The 27,097-nt window shown below is 35.6% G+C and overlaps 1 protein-coding gene across 3 annotated transcripts in view; it reads right to left on the bottom strand.

The window, feature by feature from the left end:
• PTPRA (protein tyrosine phosphatase receptor type A) overlaps positions 1-27,097 on the bottom strand; it is a 224,164-nt gene that overhangs the window by 81,130 nt on the left and 115,937 nt on the right. The gene's annotated exons all lie outside the window — the stretch shown is intronic.

Here is a 27,097-nt window from a genome sequence, read left to right as displayed (position 1 = left end):
ACTAAGGCTACTCATTGGCTTCAATTTTTAAAAAGATTTTTAAATTAAACCAAAAATCTTCTCTCTCTTTCATTCATTGTTCCTAGTGAATATAGTGGAAGAAGGCAATGAATCTGAAGTTGCAGGACCTAGACTGGAATATCACCTCTGTCATTTGCTTTATCTGTTATATTGGAAAACTCCCTTTTGTCTCTCTCTAGGAGTCAGTTCTCTCATCCATATGATGAGGGGGCTAGAATAGATGAGAATCTTTAAGTTTTCTTCCAGCTCAAAAATCCCATGAAGCTATATGCTTTACTACTACATATCTAGCTTCTGCTCAGAAAAATGTCTTGTTAGACCAACTGAATCCCATAGACAGAAACCAAATGGTAGGCTTATATATGTGGAGATTCAATCATGCAGGGAAAGCACTAGTCTGTGTATCAACTGACCTAAAAAAATTAAGTATTCAGTTTTAAGTATAGTTTTTCCTGTTATGTTTTTATGATAGGGAATTTCAAGGATGAGATTTCTCTAATTTTCCTCAGAAGCAGGACTAGGAGAAATACATGGGAATTGTCAGCTGAAATCAATGATATCTGAATCTGAATTCTAATTCTGCTGTTTACTACTTGCACAATCTTGGGTAAATCAGTTAGCATTTTGGAGCCTCAGTTTCCTCAACTGTAACATGGAGGGGGAGTTAGACTAGATCGTCTCCAAAGTACCTCAGAACTCTAAAATCCTGTGATCCTTTAAGTTGCAGCGGCAGATTTAGTAGCTCATTGAAAAGAAAAACTTCCTAAAAGTTAGAGTGTTCTAAAAGGGAGATAGATGGGCTCATTCAGAAGTAGTAAAATCTTCCTCACTGGAAGTCTTCAAGTAAAGACTTGGATATGTTATTGAGGGAATTACTTTTTGTGAAAAGTTCATACCAAATAGAGTCAACAATAAAATTCTGAGATTCTGTGATACATATTATGAACTCATAATATTGAATTATAGAAAAAAATCACAAAATATAGAGAGGGAAGGGAATAAGCATTTATATAGTGCCCAATACGTGTCAGGAACTGTGTTTTACCAAATAAATATTAACTCATTTGATCCTCACAGCAACCTTGGGAGGGAGGAGCCATTATTATCCTCATTTTATAATTGAGGAAACTGAGGCAATAAGTCACAAAGCTAGTAAGTTTGTGATGTGGATTTGAATGCCTTTCTTCCTGATTCTGACACAGCACTTTACCACTGCACCAGCAGCTGCCTCAGGCCATTGTTCTAGTGGAAGAATCTGGACTACAGAGTAGGGTCTCTCAGCATAATTCCTCACACTGATTTGAAGTCACACACAGTCCCAGAAGTTTTTTTATTAATGAAATTCTAAGAATTATCCAAAATCTACTCTCCAGAAGCTTCTGTCTCACCATGGCAGCTGAATGATTCAGAGATTTTCAACTCTTCCTTCTTTGGGTTCTGGTTGACTCAAGAATGAAATTGTAAATGATCATAGGATAAAGGAAAAGTCAATTTAACTGATGTACCATAATACCCACCTGTAACTAACATAACAGATTGCCAACAACAGAGAAAACAAGGAAGTAATTTCTTTCTTTCTTTTTTTTTTTTTGCAAGGCAATGGGGTTAAGTGGCTTGCCCAAGGCCACACAGCTAGGTAATTATTAAGTGTCTGAGGCCAGACTAGAACTTAGGTACCCCTGACTCCAAGGCCAGCACTCTATCCACTGCACCACCTAGCCGCCCCCAAGAAAGTAACTTCTAACAAAGGAGTTTGCTATTAAGTTTCTCCCTCCCAGATTGATTTCAGTCAGTTCAATTGTTAAATTTGAATCAATAAGAATTTATTAAACCATGTGCCAATCAAGGGGTAGAATGCTATCATGGATAGAAAACTGGCTTGGAGTCCCATCTCTGACACTAATCAGCTGGACTCTGGAAAAGTCACTAAAATCCCAGGCAGCTCTCTAAAGTATCTGTCTAAACTAGTAAATCTTTACTGCCAAGCCTTCAGGACTCAACTCAAATCTTGCCTTGTGAAGGCCTTTTCCTCCTAGGGTCTGCCCTCTTTGAATCTCTTCCATATACTCTGTATATCTTATATGAATATAATTATTAGTCTGCTATCTCTCCCATCAGAATTTTTAAATCCTGGAGGGCAAAGACTGTATGCCAAACAAGCACTTGTTGACAAAGTTCCTTAAAGTAATGAAACTGAAGGTCAGGTTAAAAATAAATGTGTTAACATCCAGAGAAAGAAGTATGGAGTCAATGAAGACCAAAGCATACTATTTTCACTTTTTTAAAAGGTGTTTTTCTGTTTTTTCTTTCTCCAAGTTTTTCTCCCTTTACTCTGATTCTTCTTTTACAACATCACTAATTTGGAAATACATTTAATATGATTGTACATAAGTAATCTATATCAAATCACTTGCTATTTTGGGGGGTAGAGGGGGAGAAAGAAAAATGAAGAACTCAAAATCTTACAAAAATAAATGCTGAAAATAATCTTTTTATATCATTGGAAAAATTTTTTTAAATAAAATTATTTTTAAAAATGTGTTAAGTACCACTTCACACCTCCTCTCAGGCTGGCCAATATGAACAGAAAGGACAATGATCAATACTGGAAGGGATGTGGGAAATCTGGGACACTAATACATTGCTGGTAGAACTGTGAACTCATCCAACATTTCTGGAAAGCAATTTGGAATTATGCCCAAAGGGCAACAAAAATGTGCATACCCTTTGACCCAGCAATACTACTACTGGGTCTATAATCTGAAGAGATTATGAAACAGGGTAAAAACATCACTTATACAAAAATATTCATAGTAGGCCTGTTTGTGGTGGCAAAAAACTGGAGATCAAGTAAACGTCCTTCAACTGAGGAATGGCTTAGCAAACTGTGGTATATGTGTGTCACGGAACACTATTGTTCTATTAGAAACCAGGAAGGATGGGATTTCAGGGAAGCCTAGAGGTATTTGCATGAACTGATGCTGAGTGAGATGAGCAGAACCAGAAGAACACTGTACACCCTAACGGCAACATGAGGGTGATGATCAATCTTGATGGATTTGCTCATTCCATCAGTGCAACAATCAGGCACAATTTTGTAGTATCTGTGATGCAGAACACCATCTGTATCCAGAGAAAGAATTGTGGAGTTTGAACAAAGACCAGACTATTACCTTTAATTTAAAAAAAAAAATGCATGTTATCTTACTATGTAATTTTACTACCTCTTACACTTTATTTTTCCTTCCTTGCAGATATGATTTCTTTCATCACATTCAACTTAGATCAATGTATACTATGGAAACAATGTAAACAGTAACAGTCTTCTGTGGGGGGGTGAAGGGAGGGAAGCAAGATTAGGGGGAAAATTGTGAAATTCTAAATAAATAAATAAATAAAACCTTTATTTTATTAAAAAAAATGTGTTAGGTACTATGTTAGATAATGGAGCTTTGGGGCAGAGCCAAGATGGTGACAAGAGCAGATCCTCTCTTAGGCGCTCTCTCATAAATCTTTGAAACTAAGAACTCTAACTAAATTTTCGAGAAACAGAACCCACAGAGGGACCTAGTGAGGCAGTTCTCCTACTCAAGGTAACCTGGAAAAGAGCAGAAAGGCTCTGCTTCCTGTGGTTGGAGGGGTGGCCCGCCAGAGAGAAAGAACTTCAGCATCCCCCAGGGCACTGGGAGCCAAGGCTCAGAGCAGTGGGGGAGTTTCCTGAGCTACACCCTGGGGAGCACCAGGCACAAGTTGAGGGAACAGCAGGGGACCCTCTGCCAGAGTGAGCAGGAGCACGTGAAGCCCAGCCCTCAGGGCACACAGCAGCAGCCACCACCACAGCCCAGATCCAGGAAACAGATCCTGATCACGCTCTAGGCCCCCCCATAGAACAGCTCCCCCACCTCAACCCCGTGGCAGAGGGGGGCACTTATGGTCATTCACGTACCACGAGGGAGGACAGAGCCTGTCAGATCAATGGAAAGGGGAGCAGTTTATGACTAAGGAAGAGATGGAGATCATCACTAAAAACAAGCTAGATGATTTCGATTACATTAAATTAAAAAGCTTTTGCACAGATAAAACCACTGTAACCAAGATCAAAAGAAATGTAGTAAACTGGGAAACAATCTTTACAACTAATGTTTCTGACAAAGGACTCATTTCTAAAATATACAGAGAACTAAGTCATGTTTTTTTAAAAAAAGCCATCCCCCAGAGTGGACAAATGGTCAAAGGTTATGTAAAGGCAATTTACAGATGAGGAGATCAATGAAAAATTATTCTAAATCATTACTTACTAGAGAAATGCAAATTAAATCTTCTTTGAGGTACCACCTCACACCTCTCAGACTGGCCAATATGACCAGAAAGGATAAACGATCATTGTTTGGAAGGGTTGTGGGAAATCTGGGACACTATTACACTGTTGGTGGAGCTGTGAACTCATCCAACCTTTCTGGAGAGAAATTTGGAACTATGCCCAAAGGGCAACAAAAAATGTGCATACCCTTTGATCCAGCAATACTACTACTGGGTCTAAACCCTGAATAGATGATGAAAAAGGGTAAAAATATCACTTATACAAAAATATTCATAGCACCCCTGTGGTGGCAAAGGATCGGAAATCAAGTAAATGTCCTTCAATTGGGAATGGCTTAGCAAACTATGGTATATTTATGTCATGGAACACTATAGTTCTATTAGAAATCAGGAGATTTGGGAATTCAGGGAAGCCTGGAAGGATTTGCATGAACTGATGATTTGCATGATGCTGAGTGAGATGAGAACCAGAAAAACACTGTACACCCGAACAGCAACATGGGGGTGATGCTCAACCTTGATGGACATGCTCCTTCCATCAATGCAACAATCAGGGACAATTTGGGGCTGTCTGCAATGGAGAATATCATCTGTATCCACATGAAGAACCGTGGAGTTTGAACAAAGTTCAAGGACTATTAACTTTAATTAAGAAAAAAAATGATATCTTATTGTCTGATCTTGTTATCTCTTATACTTTATGTTTCTTCCTTAAGGATATGATTTGTCCTCTCATCACATTCAATTTGGATCAACGTATACCATGGAAACAATGTAAAGACTGACAAATTGCTTTCTGTGGGGGGTGGGGTGGGGGGAAGAAATTAAGATTGGGGGATAAATTGTAAAACTCAAAATAAATAAAATCTTTAATTAAAAAGAAAGAAAGAAAGAGAGAAAGAGAGAAAGAGAGAAAGAGAGAAAGAGAGAAAGAAAGAAAGAAAGAAAGAAAGAAAGAAAGAAAGAAAGAAAGAAAGAAAGAAAGAAAGAAGCCTGAAAAGACAATATGACACTAGGTTGTAGAGGAACTTTAATACAGGATTTAGAAGGTCTGAATATGTCTGTCAGAACCTTGAGAAGAGATGGGCAGAAGACTGAACCAAGCACTTAGTTCATTTTGATTTGGGCTGAAGAAAACAATTGCAACCAAGGGCAAGTGACCCTTAAAGGGAGAGAGATTGCTGAATGGCAGTAGTAAAAGGTGAATTTGGAAGTGGCCTTCAGGAGCAAATAGTTACCTCTTCCTTCCTTCCTTCCTTCCTTCCTTCCTTCCTTCCTTCCTTCCTTCCTTCCTTCCTTCCACTACATGCAAGCATTTTTCTTGCAAGGTTTTGAATTTTACACTTTTCTTCTTCCCTCCCCTTCCCCAATCCAATATAAGCTATACATATATAACTTTCCTAAACAAAGATCCATATTAATCATGTTCTGAAAGAAGTAGCAAATCCAAACAGAGGGGAAAAAAACATTAGAGAGAAAAAGATGACATAATATGTAAGACAGCTTTTAAAAATCATAGATAGGATGGGGTGGCTAGGTGGCGCAGTGGATTGAGCACTGGCCCTGGAGTCAGGAGTACCTGAGTTCAAATCTGGCCTGAGACACTTAATAATTACCTAGCTGTGTGGCCTTGGGCAAGCCACTTAAACCCATTTGCCTTGCAAAAACCTAAAAAAAAAAAAAATTAAAGATAGTAAGCTCTGGTCTTCATTTAAACTTCATAGTTTCTTCTCTGGATATGAGTGATATTTTCCATCACATGTCTTTTACAATTATCTTTGATTATTGTACTGCTGAAATGAACAAGTCCATCATGTTGATTATCACCCAATGTTGCTATTAGTGTGTACAATGTTCTTCTGGTTCTGTTCACTTCACTCTACTTCAAGGTTTTGCAAGTCTTTTCCAGTCTCCTCTGAAATCCTGTCCCTCATGGTTTTTTATAGAACAATAGTACTACATCACATTCATATACACAATTTGTTCAGCCATTCTCTAATTGATGAGCATCCCCTCAATTTCTAATTCTTTGCCACTATAAAAAGAGCTGCTTAAATATTTTTGTACATGTAAGGTATTTAAACTCTTTTTGGTGTTTTTTTTTTTTTTTTTGGTATACAGACCCAGTAGTGATATTGCTGGATCAAAAGGTATGTACAATTTTATTGCTCTTTGGGCATAATTCCAAATTGCTCTCCAGAAAGGTTTTCCAACAATGCATTAGTGTCCCGGTTTTTGGGCATCCCCTCCAACATTGATTAATTTCCTTTTTTTTTGTTTTTGTTTTTGTTTTACAAGGCAATGGGGTTAAGTGATTTGCCCAAAGTCACACAGCTAGATAATTAGTATCTGAGGCCACATTTGAACTCAGGTTCTCCTGACTCCAGAGCCAGATCACTGAGTTCACTGCGCTACCTAGCCGCCCCTATTTCAATTTAATTTAATCAAAATTATCCATGCATTTTATAATGTTCTCTCTCTTTGGTCATAAACTGCTCTCCTTTCCATAGATCTGGCAGGTAAAATATTTCTTCTTCATCTAATTAACTTATGATATCAACTTATGTCTAAATTCTGTACCCGTTTTGACTTTATCTTGGTATAGGGTGTGAAATGTTGATCTGTGCCCAGTTCCAGGCACATTATCTTCCAGTTTTCCCAGTTCTTTTTCCCACCAAAGAGTAAGTTCTTATCCCAGAAGCTGGACTCTGCGTTTATCAAACAACAGATTATTATAGTCATTTACTACTGCTTCTTTTGCACCTAATCTATTCCACTAATCCACCACTCTATTTCTTAACCAAATAGTTTTTGTCTGCTGCTTTATAATATAATTTTAGATCTGATATGGCTAGATGACCTTGCTTTGCATTTTTTCATTAATTTCCTTGATATTCCTGACCTTTTGTTCTTCATATGAATTTAGTTACTAATTTTTCTAGCTTAAAAATGTAATATTTTGGAAGTATGAATCCCTTCTCTTTCTTTTGGTATTATGTGTTTATGGAAGTGAGAGGAAAGTACAGTCAATCATGGAGAAATAGCCAGGCATGTGGTGTCTTCTAGGGTGTGCCAGTTTTCCATGAGGGTAAGAAGCTGGGAAAAGCAAAAGATATATAAGATGAAGTTTTAGGTGAAGGAAGTTTGCTAATAATAGAATGGAGGTGGGTGGGGAGGACATGGGGTAACAATATTTAAATTACCAATACCACTTTAATTGTTTTAAGAGGAACTTGTTTAATTTTAATGCAACAGAGTGTATCCTGACATGTTCCAGAGAGCCAGCTGCTTCTCCTTATGGTTTCTGTTTGTGAAATATGTACTATTTGCTTCTCGTTAGTGCCTCAGGAATTGATTAGGATTAAATCTTTGGTTAGGATTTATTGATTAATAGATTTCTAAATCTATTGCTTTATTTCCCCCCTATTTGAGAGAATATACTGAGAGAATATATTGACAATATGGTTTGGGGGAATATAGTATCTATTTTTCTTTTTCTATATTGGAGCTATTGTTCTTTTTTGTCATTTGCTTTTCCTCCTTTTTTCCCTTTTTTTATTTTATCTAGAACCAAATTTTTTTTTAAAAATCTCCTAATAAAAGTTCCTGGCTTTCTCATGATCTATTCATGCATGTCTATCATGCTTTCTCTTTTCAGAGGCTCCTTTCTCCCTCAGGAACCTTTCAAATCTTATTGCAAAAAGAAAAAGCAGCGCGGCTAGGTGGCGCAGTGAATAAAGCACTGGCCTTGGAGTCAGGAGTACCTAGGTTCAAATCCAACCTCAGACACTTAATAATTACCTAGCCGTGTGGCCTTGGGCAAGCCACTTAACCCTTGAAAAATCTAAAAAAAAAAAAAAAAACTGCAAATGAGCCAAAAATATACATACTACTTTGTCCATTAGAAATGTCAGGAATCATTAAGAACTTGATTAGATTTATTTCCTGTCTTTTGTATTTGACAAAATATGATGTACATTACTTACTCTGATTTGCCCATCTTAGAAGGAGAACTCCAGGCACACAAGAAATTCTACTTTCTGTGACCTCACATTTTCTGTAATTAAGCTCTTCTACAAGTCATATGTATAGCAATTACTCAATCAGAGTAGGAAGAGAATAGGTAAAATCCACCATACGTCACATAGTGGGGGTGGGCAAAGGGGTAGAAAACAGAACCATAAATCCTTCATTCAGACATGGGGAAGAGTACTGGGTAGTATTCTGGAAAATCAGAGTTGGGGTATAGTCCTCTTTAAGTCACTGGGACCTTATTCCCTCATCTCTCCAGTGAAGAGAGAATTAAATAATCTCCAAGGTCAACCTGTCTGTGAAATCCTACCAGATTTGTGGCAGGTTTCTGCTCACAAAATGTGAAAGTACATATAGAGAGGAAAGTATTCTTATTGATCTGAGAACTCTGAAGCTTCTAGAACTGCTGATCACCTTCACCTTTCCAGATTTTTTGGTAGCAAAGCTCTTTTCTACCTCTCTTTCTACTTGTCTGAACACTGCTTCCCAGTCTCTTGTTGGAGATCTTTAAACCTAGTGAGGTGGCCCAATAAACAGGGTGTTGGACCTGGTATCAGGAAAATGAGAGTTCAAATCCAGCCTCAGACTTCAACTGAGCATATCACTTTACCTGTTTGCTTCTTATCTATAAAATGGGAATTACTCATACCACTTATCTCCTAGAGTTGTTGTGGGGATAAAAAAGAAATAATATGTATAAAGTGATTTGCAAACCTTAAAATGCTAGTTGCTATTATTGTTGCTTTCTATGTCACTAACCTTGGGTTGTAAGACAATGTAGTACAGGTGAAAAAGTGTTGAACTTGGAGTCAGCAGAGACCTGGGTTCAAATTCCACCTCTGACACTTACTAGTTATGTGACCCTAAATAAGTTGCTTAGCCTTTCTGAGTCTCAGTTTCTTCATCTTTAAAATGGGAATAATAATAATACCAGTCAAATTTATTCCACAAAATACTGGTAGGTAAGTACTATAGGTTATATTTAGGGCAGCCAGGTGGCATAATAGATGGAATTCCAGGTTTGGAGTCAGAAAGTCTCCTCTTCCAGAGTTCAAATATGATTGCAGACACTTACTAGTTGTGTGACCCTGGACAAGTCACTTTACCCTGTCTGCCTCAGTTTCCATCAAATGAGTTAGAAAAGGAAATGGGAAACCACAAAAGTATTTTTGCCAAGAAAACCCCAAATGCAGTCATGAAGAGTCAGACATTACTGAAATCAACTGAATAACATCCTTCACTAATAATGTGAGCTCTTAACAGCAAACTATTTCTTTTAATTTCTTTGTAGCCCTAGTGTTTGCCACATTACAAAGCACAAAACAAAGTGCTTAATAAATGTTTGTTAACTGAAATATGAATACTTCAAATATGAATTCTGAGGATTCTCTTGCCTATTTTTCTTTTATATTTTACTTAAAGAATTTATAGTGAAACCTTCATCTTTTTCATTTGCAGGATCTCTATAAAAGGGTGGGTACAATGTCAGGGGATGTATTCCTTATGCTTTAGTATGGTATAAATAAGTAATCCATTTCTATCATCCTCAGAGGGCTGAGGCATATTGCAAACACAGTTCTACTTCTGGTATGCTTTTAAAATTGACATCATAACTGTACTGAGTTTGTATAAGTGTTAGGAAGCTTTGCTGTCTTGCTTTGAATTTCCTTACTTGATCCTCTGGCACTAGAGAATTTTGAACCATATGAACAATAGCTATTGACTAACAGCAGAATGGAACAGGAAACCTTGGATCAAATCTGGATCCCACACAACAATTTGCCACAAAATACCCATGTTTCTTTGTAAAGAATATGTTATAAAAAATAAAAAAAGAATTTGTTCTGTGTCCAGGAATAAGGTATTGCATTATAGAGTATACTATATGGTCTTGAAAATAATTGCAAGGGGACTGAAAGGAAGAAAGCCAATAGGAAAATTGTTACTTAAAATAAGATTAAGCCCATCCTACACCACCACTACCACCAAAAAATAAAAATAAGTCAGAAGGGACAAACTACTATCTTAACAGAGGAAATGAAGTTTTTTAGAAATTCTTATGCAGAAAAAGAATTAGAGACAAATGGAGTAAAAATATATATAAATTCTAATAGCTTTAATTGCGAATATCAAGAAAACAAAGAAGAGTGACAAATTGGATAAGAAAACAAAACCCCTTTCAATCTATTGCTTACAAGAAATACTGGAAAAGCAAAGACAAACAGAATGAAAATGTGTGACTGGAACAAAATTTACTATTATCAGGTGAATCTCAAAAAGCTTAAGTTGGAATAATGCTATTAGATAATGCAAAAACAAAAATTCACAACATAAAAGAGATAAACCAAAAAGCTATGTAACACTGAAAGAAACAATAGACAACAAACCAATATCAATATTAAATTTACATACACCAAATGTCCTAGCATCCAAATCCATAAAGAAAAAAATTAAATTAATTACACAAAGATAGTCATTAATACAATAATAGCAGAAAACTTTAATGTTCCTCTCAATTTGGGACAAATCTAACGAAGACAAACAAGAGAATATACAGAATTTAAAAATTGCTAGAGAAACTAGACCTAAAAGTCTTCTAAACAGGACTGCTAAATAACATACATATTTCTCAACATTACATGGAAATTTTATAAAACTTGGTCATGTCTTAAGAGCAAAGGCATATCACAAAGAAGGTAAGAAGGCATAGATCATAATGAGAAGTATGAACAGATATAGAGATGAGTGAGCTGAGGGGGAACAAATTATGAAAGGACTCTGGTGCAATGATCAATCATGTATAGGACCTTGGATTAAGCATATTATTCATCTTTTAACAGAGAGAGGTCATAACATACAGACACAGATCAGAAAGACATCTTTATGAGTTCAATCTAGCCTCAGACATACTGGCTGTGTGAACGAGCAAGCCCCTTAACTCTGCTTTAGTTCTTCCTCTGTAAAATGAGCTGAAGAAGGAAATGGCAAAACACTCCAGTACCTTTGCCAAAAAGAAAACCCCAAATGGGGTCATGAAGAGGATACAACATAAACAACTGAACAAAAATAACAACATTTTTGTATATGGCCAGTGGGGATTCATTTTGCTTGATAATATATATTTTTTACAGGGTGGGTAGAGAGAGATGGAGAAGAAAATAGGTTAGAAACAATAAAGACAAAAGAGGATAATTGAGACATTTTTAAATGCACATAAAGAAATTCAGAATAAAGCAGCAAAGCAAGATTTGATTGTAGTATGTAGAATTTATTATATACTTTTGTAATCCCCTCTTGTTCTGTCTATGGAAATACTTTTTTATTAGTTAAAGAATGTTCATAATAAAAGCTCATAATAAAAATATTTTTGAAGAGACTATTTTTAAATTTTTTTATTTATTTAAGGCAATGGGGTTAAGTGATTTGCCCAAGGTCACACAGCTAGGCAATTATTAAGTGTCTGAGGTCACGTTTGAACTCAGGTCCTCTTGACTCCAGGGCTGGTATTCTATCCACTACGCCACCTAGCCTCCCCATAAAAATATTTTTTTTAAAAAATGAAGGATGATCTGGTTACAAGACCTTCATGATCCTACTATTTACATCTAGGTGTACTTTAGCTTTTCTTAGCATCTTTCCTAAAATGTGGCACCCAGAATTGAACATAGATATTCCAGATGTGATAGAAGCAGCGTAAAAAAGCAGCAAAATTACCTCTCCTGTCTCTTTTCACTAAGCTGTCATTAATGTAAGTTCACATTATTCCCTCTACCAAAGTCCTACTCCAGTACTTCATGATGGCATGGATATGACTGTGTTTTAAAGTAAACACTATAGTGGAACACATAAGCCTTGTCAGTCCTATCTAGCTGAAAGTTTCAAAAATGGCCCAATAATAGACTGTCCATCATCTGAGGACCAGTATAGTTAAGTCAAAGGAAGCTCATTATTATTAGAGTGGTCATAAGGTGACAAATCTTTCATCAATAGTAATCCCCAAGACCACCTAATACAATACTCATAAGTATTCTGATAATGAAGGGAATATACACATTGACAAAATTACATATTTTTAAAACTCTAACACTTGCATTGGCATCTTTAGGAGTCTTACATTACATTTAAGTGGTTCACCAAAACTTCAATATTTTTTTCACCTGAATTTTTACCTAGCTACATTTCCCTCATGCTGTTGCTTGCACAATTGATTTTTTTTTTAATACAGGCATCAGACTTTACATTTATTACTCTAAAATTTTATCTTAATGGTTTCAGTCCATCCTTCCAATGTGCTGAAAGATTTTAAGATTTTGATCCTGTTATTCAAAAATAACACTTGTTGGGGGCATCTAGGTGGGGCAGTAGATAGAGCACTGGCCCTGGAGTCAGGAGTACCTGAGTTCAAATCCAGCCTCAGACACTTAATAATTGCCTAGCTGTGTGACCTTGGTTAAGTCACTTAACCCCATTGAGTTAAATAAATAAAATAAAAAAAAATACCACTTGTTGCTTCTCTTAGCTTTGTGGTATTCACAAACTTGATAAGCAATGTCATCTATGTCTTCATTCAAACTCATTGGTATGGACCTCTGAGCTGATTTCCAAACCAAAAATTCTATAATTCTAAGTAGAAGAACTGACCTCAGAATCTATATAAATCCTTGACTTTTTTTGGTCTAATGATAAACAGTTTAATGAAGCTTCTGTATACCTTCACAGAATAATACTTTTAAATATATAAAAATAATATGTATAATATATATAAAATAAATAAATTATATTTAAATATAGTTGTAGGAGAGCAGTGATCACACCTTTCTTTAAAGAATACAATCTATTGACCCCCCCCCCCCCCCCAAGCTAGTTCTGAAAAACAGAAGCAAGAAAGGTCTGAAGCTTTGGAGAGGGCCTCCTTTTATCCCAGGAATGAAGCATAATTTGAATACAGAATTAAAAGTCAAGAAATAGGCTGAGAAAATGAACGAACTACACAAAAGGACCCGAATATAAAAAGTTACTATGGTCCAAAGAAGATCAAGACACAAACTCAGAAAAAGATTATGATATCAAAATAGTTATGTACAAAGCTTCAAAGAAAAATATGAATTGGTCACAGGCACAAAAAAAAAAGGAAAGAATTCTTGAAAAAGGTCAAAAAGGATTTCAAAAAAATCAAATAAGAGAACTAAAGGAAAAATTAAGAAAAGAAATAAAAGTGATGCATGAAAATTATAAAGAGAGTTAACAGCTTAGCAAAAGAGGCACAAAATACTAGATAAAAATAACATCTTGGCACAAAAATTCGCTGAAAAAAATTCCTAAAAAAAAAAAAGAACTAGTCAAATGGTAAAATAGGTACAAAAATCCATTGGAAAAAAACTCATTTAAAAGTAGATTGATCAAATGGAAAAAGAGGTACAAAAATTAAATGAAGAAAATAATTCATCAAAAATTAGAAGTAGGCAAATGGAAGCTAATAACAAAATCAAAAGAAGGATAAAATGAAGAAAATATGAAATAGCTCATCAGAAAAACAACTGACCTGACAAATCCAGGAGAGTGAATTTAAGAATTATTAGGCTATCTGAAAGTCAGATTAAAAAAAAAAGTCTAGATATAATCTTTTTTAAAATTTTTTTAGGGTTTTCTTTTTTTTTTTTTTTTGCAAGGCAAACGGGGTTAAGTGGCTTGCCCAAGGCTACACAGCTAGGTAATTATTAAGTGTCTGAGACCGGATTTGAACCCAGGTACTCCTGACTCCAGGACCGGTGCTTTATCCACTACGCCACCTAGCTGCCCCTTAGATATAATCTTTTAAGAAATTAACAAGAATAATTGTTCTGATATTCTAGAATCAGAGAGTAACATAGAAACTGAAAGAATCTATCAATCACCTCCTGAGAGATACCAAAATGAAAAATCCCAGGAATAAATAAATCAAATTCTAGAGTTTCAAGGTCAAGGAGAAAAATATTGCAAGCAACTGAAAAAAACAATCCAGATATCATGGACACAACAGTTAGGATCACACAAGATTTAGCAGCTTCTACACATTAAAGGACTAGAGGATTTGGAAATTTCTTTCATGAAACCCAAACCAGTAAGAGCCAAAACAGAGAAAGAAAACTAAAGACCAATTTCCTTAATGAATGTTGGTGGGTTTTTTTTTTTTTAACATAAAATACTAGTGAGGAGATTATAATATATCAGAAAAATGAGACACTACCACCAGGTGAAATTTTAGCAGGAATGCAGATCTGTTAAATATCAGGGAAATTATAAACATAATTAACCATTTCAATAATAAAAACCAATAAAAATCATATAATTATCTCAACAGATACAGAAAAAGTTTTTGACAAAATACAACACTTATTCCTATTAAAAACACTTTAAAGCATAGGAATGAATGGAGCGTTCCTTAAAATTGTAAGGAGTTTTATCTAAAACCATCAACAAGTATTATGTGTAATGGGGATAAGCTAGAATCCTTTCCAATAAGATCAAGGGTTAAGTAAGGATTATTTAATATTGTTCAGGAAAATGCTAGCTATAGCAATAAGAAAAGGAAATTGAAAGAATTAGAGTAGCGATAAACAAAACTCACTCTGCAGTCATTTTGAAGGTAAACTTGGAAAACCCTACAGAATAAACTAAAAAGTTAGCTGAAATAATTTTCAACTCTGGAAAAATATAGGATATAAAATAAATCCATAAAAATCATCAGCATTTCCATATATTACCATGAAATTACAAGAGAAAGGAATAGAAAGAGAAATTCCATTTAAAGTATCTGAAAACCATATAAAATCCTTGGGAGTTCACCTACCAAGACAAACCCAGAAACTATATGAAAACAATTACAAAATGCTTTTCACACAAAGTCAAATCTAAACAATTGGAAAAATATCAATTGTTTTTGAGTAAGCTGAGCCAATATGATGAAAATGATAATTCATCCTAAATTAATTTATTTATTCAGTGCCAATCCAATCCAATTTCCAAAAAATTATTTTATAAAGCTAGAAAGAATAATAAAAAATTCATCTGAGAGAAAAAAGTCCAAAAATATCAAGGGAATCGTTGAAAAAAATTTAAAGGAAAGCTGACAAATTCAAAAATCCAATATTTTGGGACAAGAAATCACTGACAAAAATTGCAGGGAAGGAAAGAAGTATTACTAAAACTAGATATAGACCAATATCTCACATCATATACTGAGATAAGGACAAAATGGATACATGATTTAGACTTAAAGGATGATGTTATAAACATAAAAATAGAATACTTTGCCTGTCAGGTTTATGGATAAGGGAAGAATTTATAACTAAACAAGAGACAAAGAACAATACAAGATGTAATATGGATAATTTTTATTACTTCAATATAAAAAGGTTTTGAAAAAACCCAGCCAATACAGACAAGACTATAAGGGAAGTAATAAACTAGGAAAAATTGATACAGCAAGTTTATCTGATAAAGGCCTCATATCTCAAATATAAAACTATATCAAATTCATAAAAATATGAGTCATTCCCCAATTGATAATTGGGGCAGTTTTCAGAAGAAGAAATTAAAGCTAACATATATCTTATAAAAATGCTTTAAATCAATACTAATGAGAGAAATGCAAATTAAAAACCATTCTGAGTTATCACCTCATACCTAACAGATTGGCTATGATAACCAATAAGGAAAATGTAAAATTCTAGCAGGGATGTGGAAAAATTGGGGCTCTAATGTACTATTGGTGGAGTTGTGAACTGCTCTACCTATTCTGGTGAGCAATTTGGAACTATGCTCAAAGGTCTATAAAATTATGCATACCCTTTGACCCTACAATACCACTATTAGGTCTGTTCCCCAAAGAGATTTTTTTAAAGGAAAAGGACCTATCTGTGCAAAATTGTTTATAGCAGCTCTTTTTGTGATGGCAAAGAATTGGAAATTGAGGTGATGTCCATCAATTGGGGAATGAGATTGATCAAGATGTAGTATATGGTTTGGGATGTAATACTATTGAGCTATGAGGAAGGATGGTTTCAGAAAAACTTGGAAAGAAATATATAAATGGATGCAAAGTGAAATGCACAGAACCAATAGAACAGCATAATTATTATATATTATTAATATTAATTAATTAATACAATATTAATTATTATATATTACATAATTACATAATAACCATCTGAGAATATCTTAACTATTTTCAGCAATACAATGATCCAAGACAATTCTGATGGGCTTATGATAAAAAATATTATCTACTTGCGGAGAAAAAAATGGAATCATGTTGAGAGTTGCTTGGATGAGTTTAAAGATCCGTTATGACTAAAGCCTAAGTTTAGGTGACCCTTGAGCTGAAGGCTCTCCACAGAAAACTCTACTGTGATAACCCAACTGCATCATCCACGACCTCACTTATGTGATAGCCTGTACCCGAATTTCTTGACCTAGGTTACATCCTGCTAGGTTACATCCTGTGCAAGTTACAGAAACCTCACTGTTTTATCCTGTATGCTAATTTTGTGGCTTTCTGCTATAAAGAACTGTCTGATACTGTGAATAAACTAGTATCTTCACTGGAGTGTACGCATATTTCTTTTCTCTCCTCAGCCAAATTAATTCCTCTGGTGGACAGGGGAACTCAACAGAGTCAGAATGCAAATTTTTTTTAGTCTGCATTTTCTTTTGCAAGAGGGCTAATATGGAAATGTTTTGCATGACTGCACATGTATAATCCATATCAAATTGCTTGCCTTCTCAAGAAGAGGGAGGGGAGAGAGGGAAAGAATTTGAAATTAAAATAAAAAAAACAAATGGGGTCAGCTAGGTGGTGCAGTGAATAGAGCCCCAACTCTGGAGTTAGGAGTACCTGAACACAAATCCAGACTCAGACACTTGACACTCATTAGCTGTGTAATGCTGGGCAAGTCATTTAATCCTAATTGCACTGCCCCCAAAAAAGCTAACTTTTAATGTACATGGCATTGAAAAAAATAAATAAAAAGAAATATAGTTGTTAAAAGAAAAAACAAAAACAAACTCACAGACCCCAAATTAAAAACCTTTGGGACAAGGGCCAGCTAGGTGGTGTAGTGGATAAAGCATCAGCCCTGGAGTCAGGAGTATCTGAGTTTAAATCCAGCCTCACACACTTAATAATTACCTAGCTATGTGACCTTGGACAAGTCACTTAACTCCATTGCTTTAAATAAAAATAAAATAGGATAGACAGAATAGATAAAAAGATAAATAGAATAGATAAAGCATTCATTAAGTGTTTCTATTATTACTAATCACTAAGGATACAAATACAAGCAAGGCAGTTCATACCTGAAAGGAACTTACATTCTTTTTTAAAAATCAATTTGAGGGGGCGGCTAGGTGGCAGCCCTGGAGTCAGGAGTACCTGAGTTCAAATCCGGCCTCAGACACATAATAATTACCTAGCTGTGTGGCCTTGGGCAAGCCACTTAACCCCCATTGCCTTGCAAAAACTTAAAAAAAATCAATTTGATTTAATTTTATTTTTTGCAAATGGTTACAAATGCAAATGTAAATGGTTACATGCAAAAACAAGTTTCAACATTTACTTTTAAAACCTTGAATTATGGATTCTCTTCCCTCTTCCCACCCCAATCCTGCCATTGAGAAAGTTATTTGATATGGGTTAAAAATATGAAGTCATGAAAAACATTATCACAATAGTCATATTATAAAAAGCAAATATAACACCTCCTCCCCCCAAAAAAGAAACCTTAAGAAAAATAAAGATAAAAAAAAAGTATGCTCCAATCTGTATTTGGACATCATCAGCTCTGTCTCTGAGATGATTATATTCTTTATCAGGGGTCCTTCAGAGTTGTCTTGGGTCACAGCATTGCTCAGAAAAGGTAAGTCATTCAAGTTGATCATCTACAACATTGCAGTTACTTTGTTTATAGTACATTTCCCATTGCATCTGCTCATGCAAGTTTTTTACTCAGAGCATTCTGAAGATCTTACAATTTAATAAGGATAAAATAATGCATTAAGGAAACTACAAGGAGTAGAGTCCACATATAGGGGCTATGGATGTCTCACTATAGACATGCTAAGGTTAAAAAAAATCAGACCCAGAGTGGACCCATAGATAGAATTTAAAGATGGGGTAAGGGACAAGAAGGATGTAGGGAGAGGGTGTAGATAGGAAATGAATGTAATAATTGAGGTATATAGGTTTTATAGGTTTGGTAAATTCATTGAAGATGAGGCTCTTTCATATTTGGCTTTGTTTTCCTAGCACTAAAGAAAGTCCTCTGCAACCTTCAGCCACCTCACCTCAGGAAGATATCAGTTCAAGTCCTATTTATGGCACATCCTAGCACACATTATATGACCTTATATATACTTAATCTCTCAGGATCCCCAGCAACTCTTATACTAGAAATAGTAGAACTATTTTTCTTCATTGAATAAAGAGTTTCGTGAACATGAAATCATATGTTCAGTCTGATGATGGTGGTGAGGATAATGACAATGACAATAATAATAATACCTTAAAGACACATCCCCAAATTGAGACTTTCAAACTTCATGAAAGTCATAGGGTTGGGGCGGCTAGGTGGAGTAGTGGATAAAGCACCGGCCCTGGAGTCAGGAGTACCTGGGTTCAAATCCTGTCTCAGACACTTAATAATTACCTAGCTGTGTGGCCTTGGGCAAGCCACTTAACCCCATTTGCCTTGCTAAAAAAAAAAAAGTCATAGGGTTGCTAGTTCTTCTAGCAAGTACAATAAAATCTTTATCATCACCTCAGGGTATAGATCAGGGAAGGAAGCTTAGCTAAGAATTACATCAAATCTATGTCTTTCTCAGTTTCCAATAAAAGCTTTTTGACATCATCAAGGTTTATAATATGGGGGAGAGGAATTTCGTCTGGATTCAGCTTACTAATTAAAAGCAAAAGGAAACATTTTTATTAATAATTAGCTTAAATATTTTCTAACTGCCTTACTGTTTCTCAAGATAATTTCTAGCTTTTTGTATTTCTATTCAAATGTAAACTTAAAAGTCTTTGATATTTCTTGTCTAGTTGCATCACTTGGTGTAAGTCAACTGACCTTTTCAAAAATCTGTTTCTTCATCTCTTAAGATGTGGCTAACAGTTTTTCTCTGTGAGAATCAAATGAGATAATCACATGAAGCTCTTTGCATATTTTGAAGTACTATATAACTGAAAACTATCAATGTTCTTATTCCTATTTTTTACCTGTCAGAAGTTTTCTAGGAAATTTTAGTTTTTCCATAGAAGTTTATTTGATTTATCTTGATTAGATCGTTTCTAATGTATACTGGCCTCTGTGGAGGATGGTCCATTTATAATTGTAGCATGATCATTAGAAGGATGCTACATTTCTAAAAAATAGACTCAGAGAGATCTACCAATCACTCTCTGTGTGACTTTGCAAAGGCCATTCAATCTCATATCTCTTCCAGCTCTAAATCTGTGGACTAGGACCCAAAGAAATTGAATTTCCCTTACAAAGTTTCCTTCTGGTATAGAATCAGGTTGTTTTAGTAAGATATTAAAAAGTATTTCTTTGGGTTTTTTTCTTTTTGAAAAGAATATTACTGTTCAATCCTAGATAATTAGAGGCCCAAAAAGACAGATGCAGCACTTCTGAAAATTATTTAGGTCCTGGAATTGCTCTAAGGTTTTCCTTCAAAGAAGACTCCCTACTTCCTGACAATCCAAGCAATAAGGTTCACATGAAGACCAGTTGAAGTCTGGGACCACCTTGCTTGACAAGTTAATTCAGGGGTCTTAGAAATTTGTTTTTAATTACATGAATCCTCTTATCACTTATGTTTACAGCACTGTTCACTAGCTTTGGAGGGGATCCAGGGTCAAAGTCATAGTCTAATAGAACTGAAAGGTGAAACTAATATGGTAAAAAGGTGTTAATTTATTTAGAAATACCTAGTCAATCTGAAGATTCAGCAAGAAAACAGCTGTTTCTTTTTGTCCCTCAACCAAAGAGGTGCCCCTCTAGTGTAAGAAAGCAGGCTTTTTCAGAAATAGAGGGAGATATGCAATAGAGATTTTTTTCTCTTAGCATTTCTATAAGAATTATAAAAAAGTAGAAACCTATACTTAGGTGTAAAGCTAAATTTTTAATCAAAAAACAAACAACACACACGCCATAATCAAACAATTAACAGTATTTGTATCTAAATTCAAATTTCCTTCAAGAAATCAAATGCAGAATAGAAAATCAAATGATCATAGTTCATAGCTAAACAACTCAGTTGATGCACTGTTAGGAATTACTCTGCCCAGAACTAATCCTAAACTTTAAACAAGAGTCTCCCCAGCTAGTAACTTCAGGAAAGAGTCATTCAAGCAGAGGAAATTCTCCTGGGGCTGCTTTCTGGACATCTTCCTAGTCTTGACTTTTAGTTCAAAGTAAATTATTTAAATATTCAGTTAAATAGGTTGGGAGGTAGGAGACTATTTTTCAGCTGTCTAAGGGCATAAGGAAATAAGTTATTTATACCTTATAAAGACTGTTTAACAGCTACTTTAGATGTCAACTAAATTAAGATTTTATTTACAAAGCAAACATAATAACTATGAAAAAATCATTTTTCTCTTCTAAGGAATAAAGAAGTCACAAAGACACAGTTCTATTTTGAATCTAGGACCTAGGAGTCTCCAGACATTATACAATTGGTGGCTTGGTCCCTTGGTGCCATGCTTGCCCTAAAAGCCGAGTTAAAAAACCTTGGGGTGAATAGCTTTTAAAAGCAAGGCAAACAGGGAATGAGTAACAGCATTCAAGACTTTCTGTCCTTAATAGCACTCAGTAACTCATCAGCAGATGCGCTATGAACCCTTGGTTAAAGAGTGGAAAGAAACACTGAAAGTTTCATTTGCAGACTTAACTTGGCTACATTTTTAAAGACTTGTTTAAACAGTCCTTGAATAAACTAATCTTTCCTGCACTTCTCTCTAGATAGCTCAGGGCCTCTCAATGGTCATTCTGAACTTCTTCCTGTCACCCAAGGCTGCTCTAGAGGTAAAGGACAAATAAGGAGACTGAGCCCCAGGATCATAGGATGAATAGCATGGATTTTCCAGGTCCTATGGTCAAGAAAAAAAACAGAAATTTCTAGTGCCTGCTTCTGGAAATGTTAAAGAAATCAGAACGGCCTCTCCCCCCACCCCCAATTCAAGAAATGACAGAAAGGTCAAAGGATTTAACTAAGGAAATGAACATCAATAATTCATTTTTACTACTTAGCAACATCCTAAAACTGCCAAGACTGTTACTAGGAAAAAGTCCTCACCATCTGGAATAAAATCTGTTCAGTCCTATCACATTGGTGGCAGCACAGCCATAAGCAATTTTACAAATGGCGTGAACTCCAAAGGCTTAACTAAGAACTTTCAAAGAAATAATAGTTTAAGGAGTATGCAATTAAGACATAGAAAACTAACAATAAGGACTTCAAGATATACAAAGTTCCTAAAAGAAGTTACAAAATAAACTTCTCTATTTCAAAATCTATAACCTCCAGTGATGTCCATAAAAAAAAGCTACAGATGAACATCTGTTTTTAGAGGTTCCCAATCAAAAATTGTGGTTCTAGGGCAGATTTAAGAAGGAAGAGAAAAAGCAAAGACTCACCTGAGCTCTCCTCAAAATCCCTCTGAATACCTTTAAATAATATCTTAACAATTCCTGGAGCAGCAGAACCACAAAAGGATGTCACAAAATAATTTTCCAGTCAAAGTTAACTTAGAAGGTCAGGAGAATAGTTGTGTTGCACCAGGGTGAGAGTGGAAATACAGTTCTAGGGCAGGCTATGCCAGCACAGACATCGACCTAGCAAATCAGGAGCAGGCCTTCAATTCATGAACCAATAGTGGCAGCAGCTGTTTCTGGAGCTATCAGTCCAGAGATGATAAGGGGTCAAAAAACTGGCCAAAAGGAGATTACAAAAAAAATAAATAAATAAAAATAAAAAATTTTTTTAAAAAAAAGGAGATTACAGGGGTCTCTGGTAGAACTGAGGCACAATTCTATTGATTCATCTGTACTTGAATCCAGGTTCCAGTCCTGGGTGCCAATTCAGGGCAAGAAGGAGCACTAACACACAAGAGCTTGCTGTTCCAGGAAAGCAGGAACCCTCATCACAGTTCCAGGGTGGAAAAGAGAGCAGGTAGTCACTCACAGACCAGAGCACAGGCTAGAAAACTAGTAAACATCTCTCTAGATCATAGCACCTTTGAAAGACTGAAAACTTGCAGTTATATACAAGTGTCTCTGAAAACAGCTACCTAAAATCCCTGAAGGTTGAGACAGTGTGACTTCAACCCTGGAAGCAAAGTCCTACTCTAACAAAGAGTTAAAAAATTCTAATCACAGAAAGTCACAACAACAAAGTCAAAACTCCTACATTCAAAGCCTCAAAAAAAAATATGAATAGTTATAGGCCATGGAAGAACTCAAAAGGGATGTTGAAAATCAAGAGAAAGAAAAAATTGGGAAGAGAAATGAATGATGAAGAAAATCACAAAAAAAAATCAACAGCTTAATATAGAAAGTACTAAAAATACTGAAGACAACCAACACATTATAAAAACAAAATAGTCAATGAGGAGAAGAATGTCTTAAAAAAAACAGAATTGGCCATATGGAAAAAGAGGTACAAAAATTCACCGAAGAAAAATCTACTTAAAAAGTAGAATTGGCAGTATAAAAACTCATTGAAGAAAATAAGTCCTTAAAAATTGAACAAATGGAAGCTAATGACTTTATGAGAAATCAAGAAACAATAAAACAAAATAGAAACAATAAAATAGAAGACAGTGTAAAATATCTTACTGTAAAAATCTGAAAAACAGATTCAGAAGAGATTTTTTTAAAAAATCACTGGACTACCTGAATGCCATGATCAAAAAAAGAGCCTAGACAAAAATCTTTCTAAGAAATTATCATGGGGGCGGCTAGGTGGCGTAGTGGATAAAGCACTGGCCTTGGAGTCAGGAGTACCTGGGTTCAAATCTGGCCTCAGACACTTAATAATTACCTAGCTGTGTGGCCTTGGGCAAGCCACTAAACCCCATTTGCCTTGCAAAAACCTAAAAAAAAAATTATCATGGAAACTGACTTGATGTTCTAGAACTAGAGGAAAAAAACAGAAATGGAAAGAATTCATCAAACACCTTCTGAAAGACATCTCAAAATGAAAACTCCCAGAAATGTTATAGCCAAATTCCAAAGCTCCCAGGTAAAGGAGGAAATATTGCAATCAGCCAGAAAGAAAAAATTCAAGTATCATGGAGCCACAGTCAGGATAACACAAGATTTAGATTCTACATTTTTTTTAAAGGATTAGAGGGCTTGGTATGGAATTTTCTGGAAGGCAAAGGAACTAAGATTGCAACCAAGAATAAACAACCCTACAAAACAATATAATTTTTAAATATTTATTTATTTATTCTCTTTTTGTACAAATAATGTTTTTTCATACATTAATAAAATATTCTTGTTTACAAAATACACCCCTCCCCCCACAAAATATAGACTCACTTGAGCGATAAAGTAATGGGGAGAGAAAAAAAAATTTAAAAAAATAATAGTAATAATTGTAGGTATGGCCAGGTGGCGCAATGGACGGAACCCCAGCCCTGGAGCCAGGAGCACCCAAGCCTATATCCGGCCCCATACACCCAACAATCATCCAGCCGTGTGACATGCAAGCCACCCCAACACCAATGCCCTGCAAAAATCAAAAAAAGAAAAAAAAAGACCCAAAATAAAATAAAATAGTAATAATAGTAGGGGTGCCTGGGGGGGTCAGACAGAGCATTGGCCCTTGAGCCAGGAGCACCCAGGGCCGAATCCAGCCTCAGACACCCAAAGATCACCCTGCTATGCAGCTCCAGGAAGACCACCCAGCCCCATTTGCCCTGCACCCCCCCAAAAAATAATAATAATAAAAAATGTGCTTGAGTCTTTGTTCCAACACCAATAACTCTGTCATGGGTGGATCACATTCTTTACGGTAAGTCCATCACAAAAGTTACTTCCATATTTTTCCATTACTGATCGCAACTCCCTCCTTTCGTATTTCTCCACTACCATGTACTATATTTTTCTCTCTCCTTTCACTCTGACTCTGCTTGTAGGGTAGCTGAATGGTGCAGCAGACAGATCCCTGGTGCCCCCTACCACCCCTTAGGCCCAGCATCCACTAGCCCTATGGTCCTGGACAGGCCATCCAATCCCAGCCCCTTGCAAGAAGTAAAAAAGAAATTGTGTTATATCTGGCCACTCTCCCCCCATGGTCCACCCTCTCTTCCATCACTCACATCCCCCCCTTCACCCTCTCCCCCCTCTTTTCTTCTTACTCCAGATGTCTATGCCCCATTGAATATATATGCTGTTTCCTCTCCTAGCCACCTCTGATGAGAACAAAGATTCCCTCATTCCCCCTTGCCTTCCCCCCTTCCATATCATTGAAATAGCTCATTATGATAAAGAAAAAACTTATTATATGAGATATCTTGGCCTATTCCCCCTCTCCTTTCTCTTTCTCCCATCACATTTCCCTTTTTTTCTATTGACTCCATTTTTACACCATATTTTATCTTCAAATTCAGCTTTCTCCTGTGCTTCAACTATAAAAGCTCCCTCTACCCACTCTATTAACTGAGAAGGTTCATATGAGTATTATCAGTGTCATTTTTTCTATGCAGGAATACATGCAGTTTCATCATCAAGTCCCTCATATTTTCCCCCTCTCCTTCAATCTCCATGCTTCACCTGAGTCCTGTATCTGAAGATCAAAACTTCTGGTCATTCCAACAGGAACAATTTGAAATTCCCCTGGTTCACTGAAAGTCCATTTTTAACCTGGAACAGGACATTCAGCCTTGCTGGGTAGTTGATTCTTGGTTGCATTCTAAGCTCTTGCCTTCCGGTATATTATATTCCAAGCCCTACGAGCTTCCAATGTAGTTGCTGCTAAGTCCTGTGTGATCCTGACTGCAGCTCCATGATATTTGAACCGTGTCCTTCTGGCTGCTTGTAATATTTTCTCTTTGACTTGGGAGTTCTGGAACTTGGCTATAATATTCCTAGGGGTTGGTTTTTTGGGATCTCTTTCTTGGGGGGCAGAATTTATTTAAAGGGAAAAAATGGTCATTTAATGTTAATAGCGGACTTTTAAGCATACTTGACAAAAAGATTGGAGCTGAATAGAACATGTGACATTCAAAAACAAGACTCAAGATAAGTATAAAAAGGTAAATAATAAATGGAAATCATAAAGGAATTAATGAAGTTAAATTATATACCTACATAGGAAGATGATACTGATATCTCAAGAAAGAGTGTGTGTGTGTGTGTGTGTGTATAAAGACAGAGCACACAGAAGTAAGTTGAAAATGAAAGAATATCTAAAAAAATAAAATTAAAAAGTAAGAAAGCAATATAATGGGGAAAGAGAAAGGTAAAATTATCTCTCATAAAAGAAGCAAGAAAAAGCTTTTACCATGGAAAGAAAAGGGAGGGGAAGAAATGAGAGGGGGGGAATGAATCTTACTCTCATCAGAATTGGCTCAAAAAAGTAATAACATATATAGTCAAATGAGTATAGAAATCTATCTTTCGCTATCGGAAAGTAGAAGGGGGAAAGGAATAGGGGGGGGGAAAATAGAAGGAAGGACAGATTTCATAGAAACTATGAAAAAAATTGAAACAAGTTTCTTTAATAAAGGTCTCATTTCTCAGACCTAGACAGTGGAGTCAAATTTGTAAAAATAAGGGTCATTCTTCGATTGAAAGATGATCAAAAGATATGAACAGTTTTCAGACAATTTAATCAAAGCTCTCTATAATCATATGAAAAAAATGCTCTCACTACTGACTGAAGAAATGCAAGTTAAAATAATTCTGAGAGGTACTGCCTAACACCTATAAGATTTACTAATAGGACAGAAAAGGAAAAGGACAAATGTTGGAGGGGATGTGGGAAAAATGAGACATTAATGCATTGCTGGTGGAGTTGTAAACTAGCTTAACCATTCTGTAGAGCAATTTGGAAGTCCAAAGGGTTATAAAATCAAGCACAACAATACCACTACTAGATCTATATTCTCAAAGAGATAAAAAACAAAAGCAAAAAAGGAAAAGGACCTATATGTACAAAAATATTTATAGTGGCTCTTTTTTTAGTGGAAAAGGTTTAGAAATTAAGGGTCTGCCCATCAATTGGGGAATGGCTGAACAAACTGTGGAACAGAATCATGATGGAATATTATTTTACCACAAGAAATGACAAGCAACATTTCATCAGTGCAACAATCAGGGACAATTTTACTGTATTCTGCAATGGAGAATACCATCTGTATCCAAAGAAAGAATTGTGGAGTTTAAACAAAGACCAAAGGACTACTTTTAACTTTAAAAAAAGTTATCTTATTATGTAATTTTGCTATCTCTTATATTTTATTTTTTCTTTTAGGATATGATTTTTCTCTCAATACATTCAATTTTGATCAATGTATAGAATGGAAACAATGTAAAGACTATCAGACTGCCTTAGGTGGGGAGTGGGGGGAGGAAAGTGAGATTAGGGGAAAAATTATAAAATTCAATGAAAATAAAAAATAAAAACAAATGAGCAAGATGTTCTTAGAAAAATCTTGAAAGATTTACTGTGTTTT

Source organism: Macrotis lagotis, chromosome 3 (assembly GCF_037893015.1).
Source record: "Macrotis lagotis isolate mMagLag1 chromosome 3, bilby.v1.9.chrom.fasta, whole genome shotgun sequence".
In the NCBI taxonomy this organism is placed as follows: Eukaryota; Metazoa; Chordata; class Mammalia; order Peramelemorphia; family Peramelidae; genus Macrotis; species Macrotis lagotis.
The sequence above is the reverse complement of the archived record's forward strand: the minus strand, read 5'-3'. Positions and strand labels throughout refer to the sequence as shown.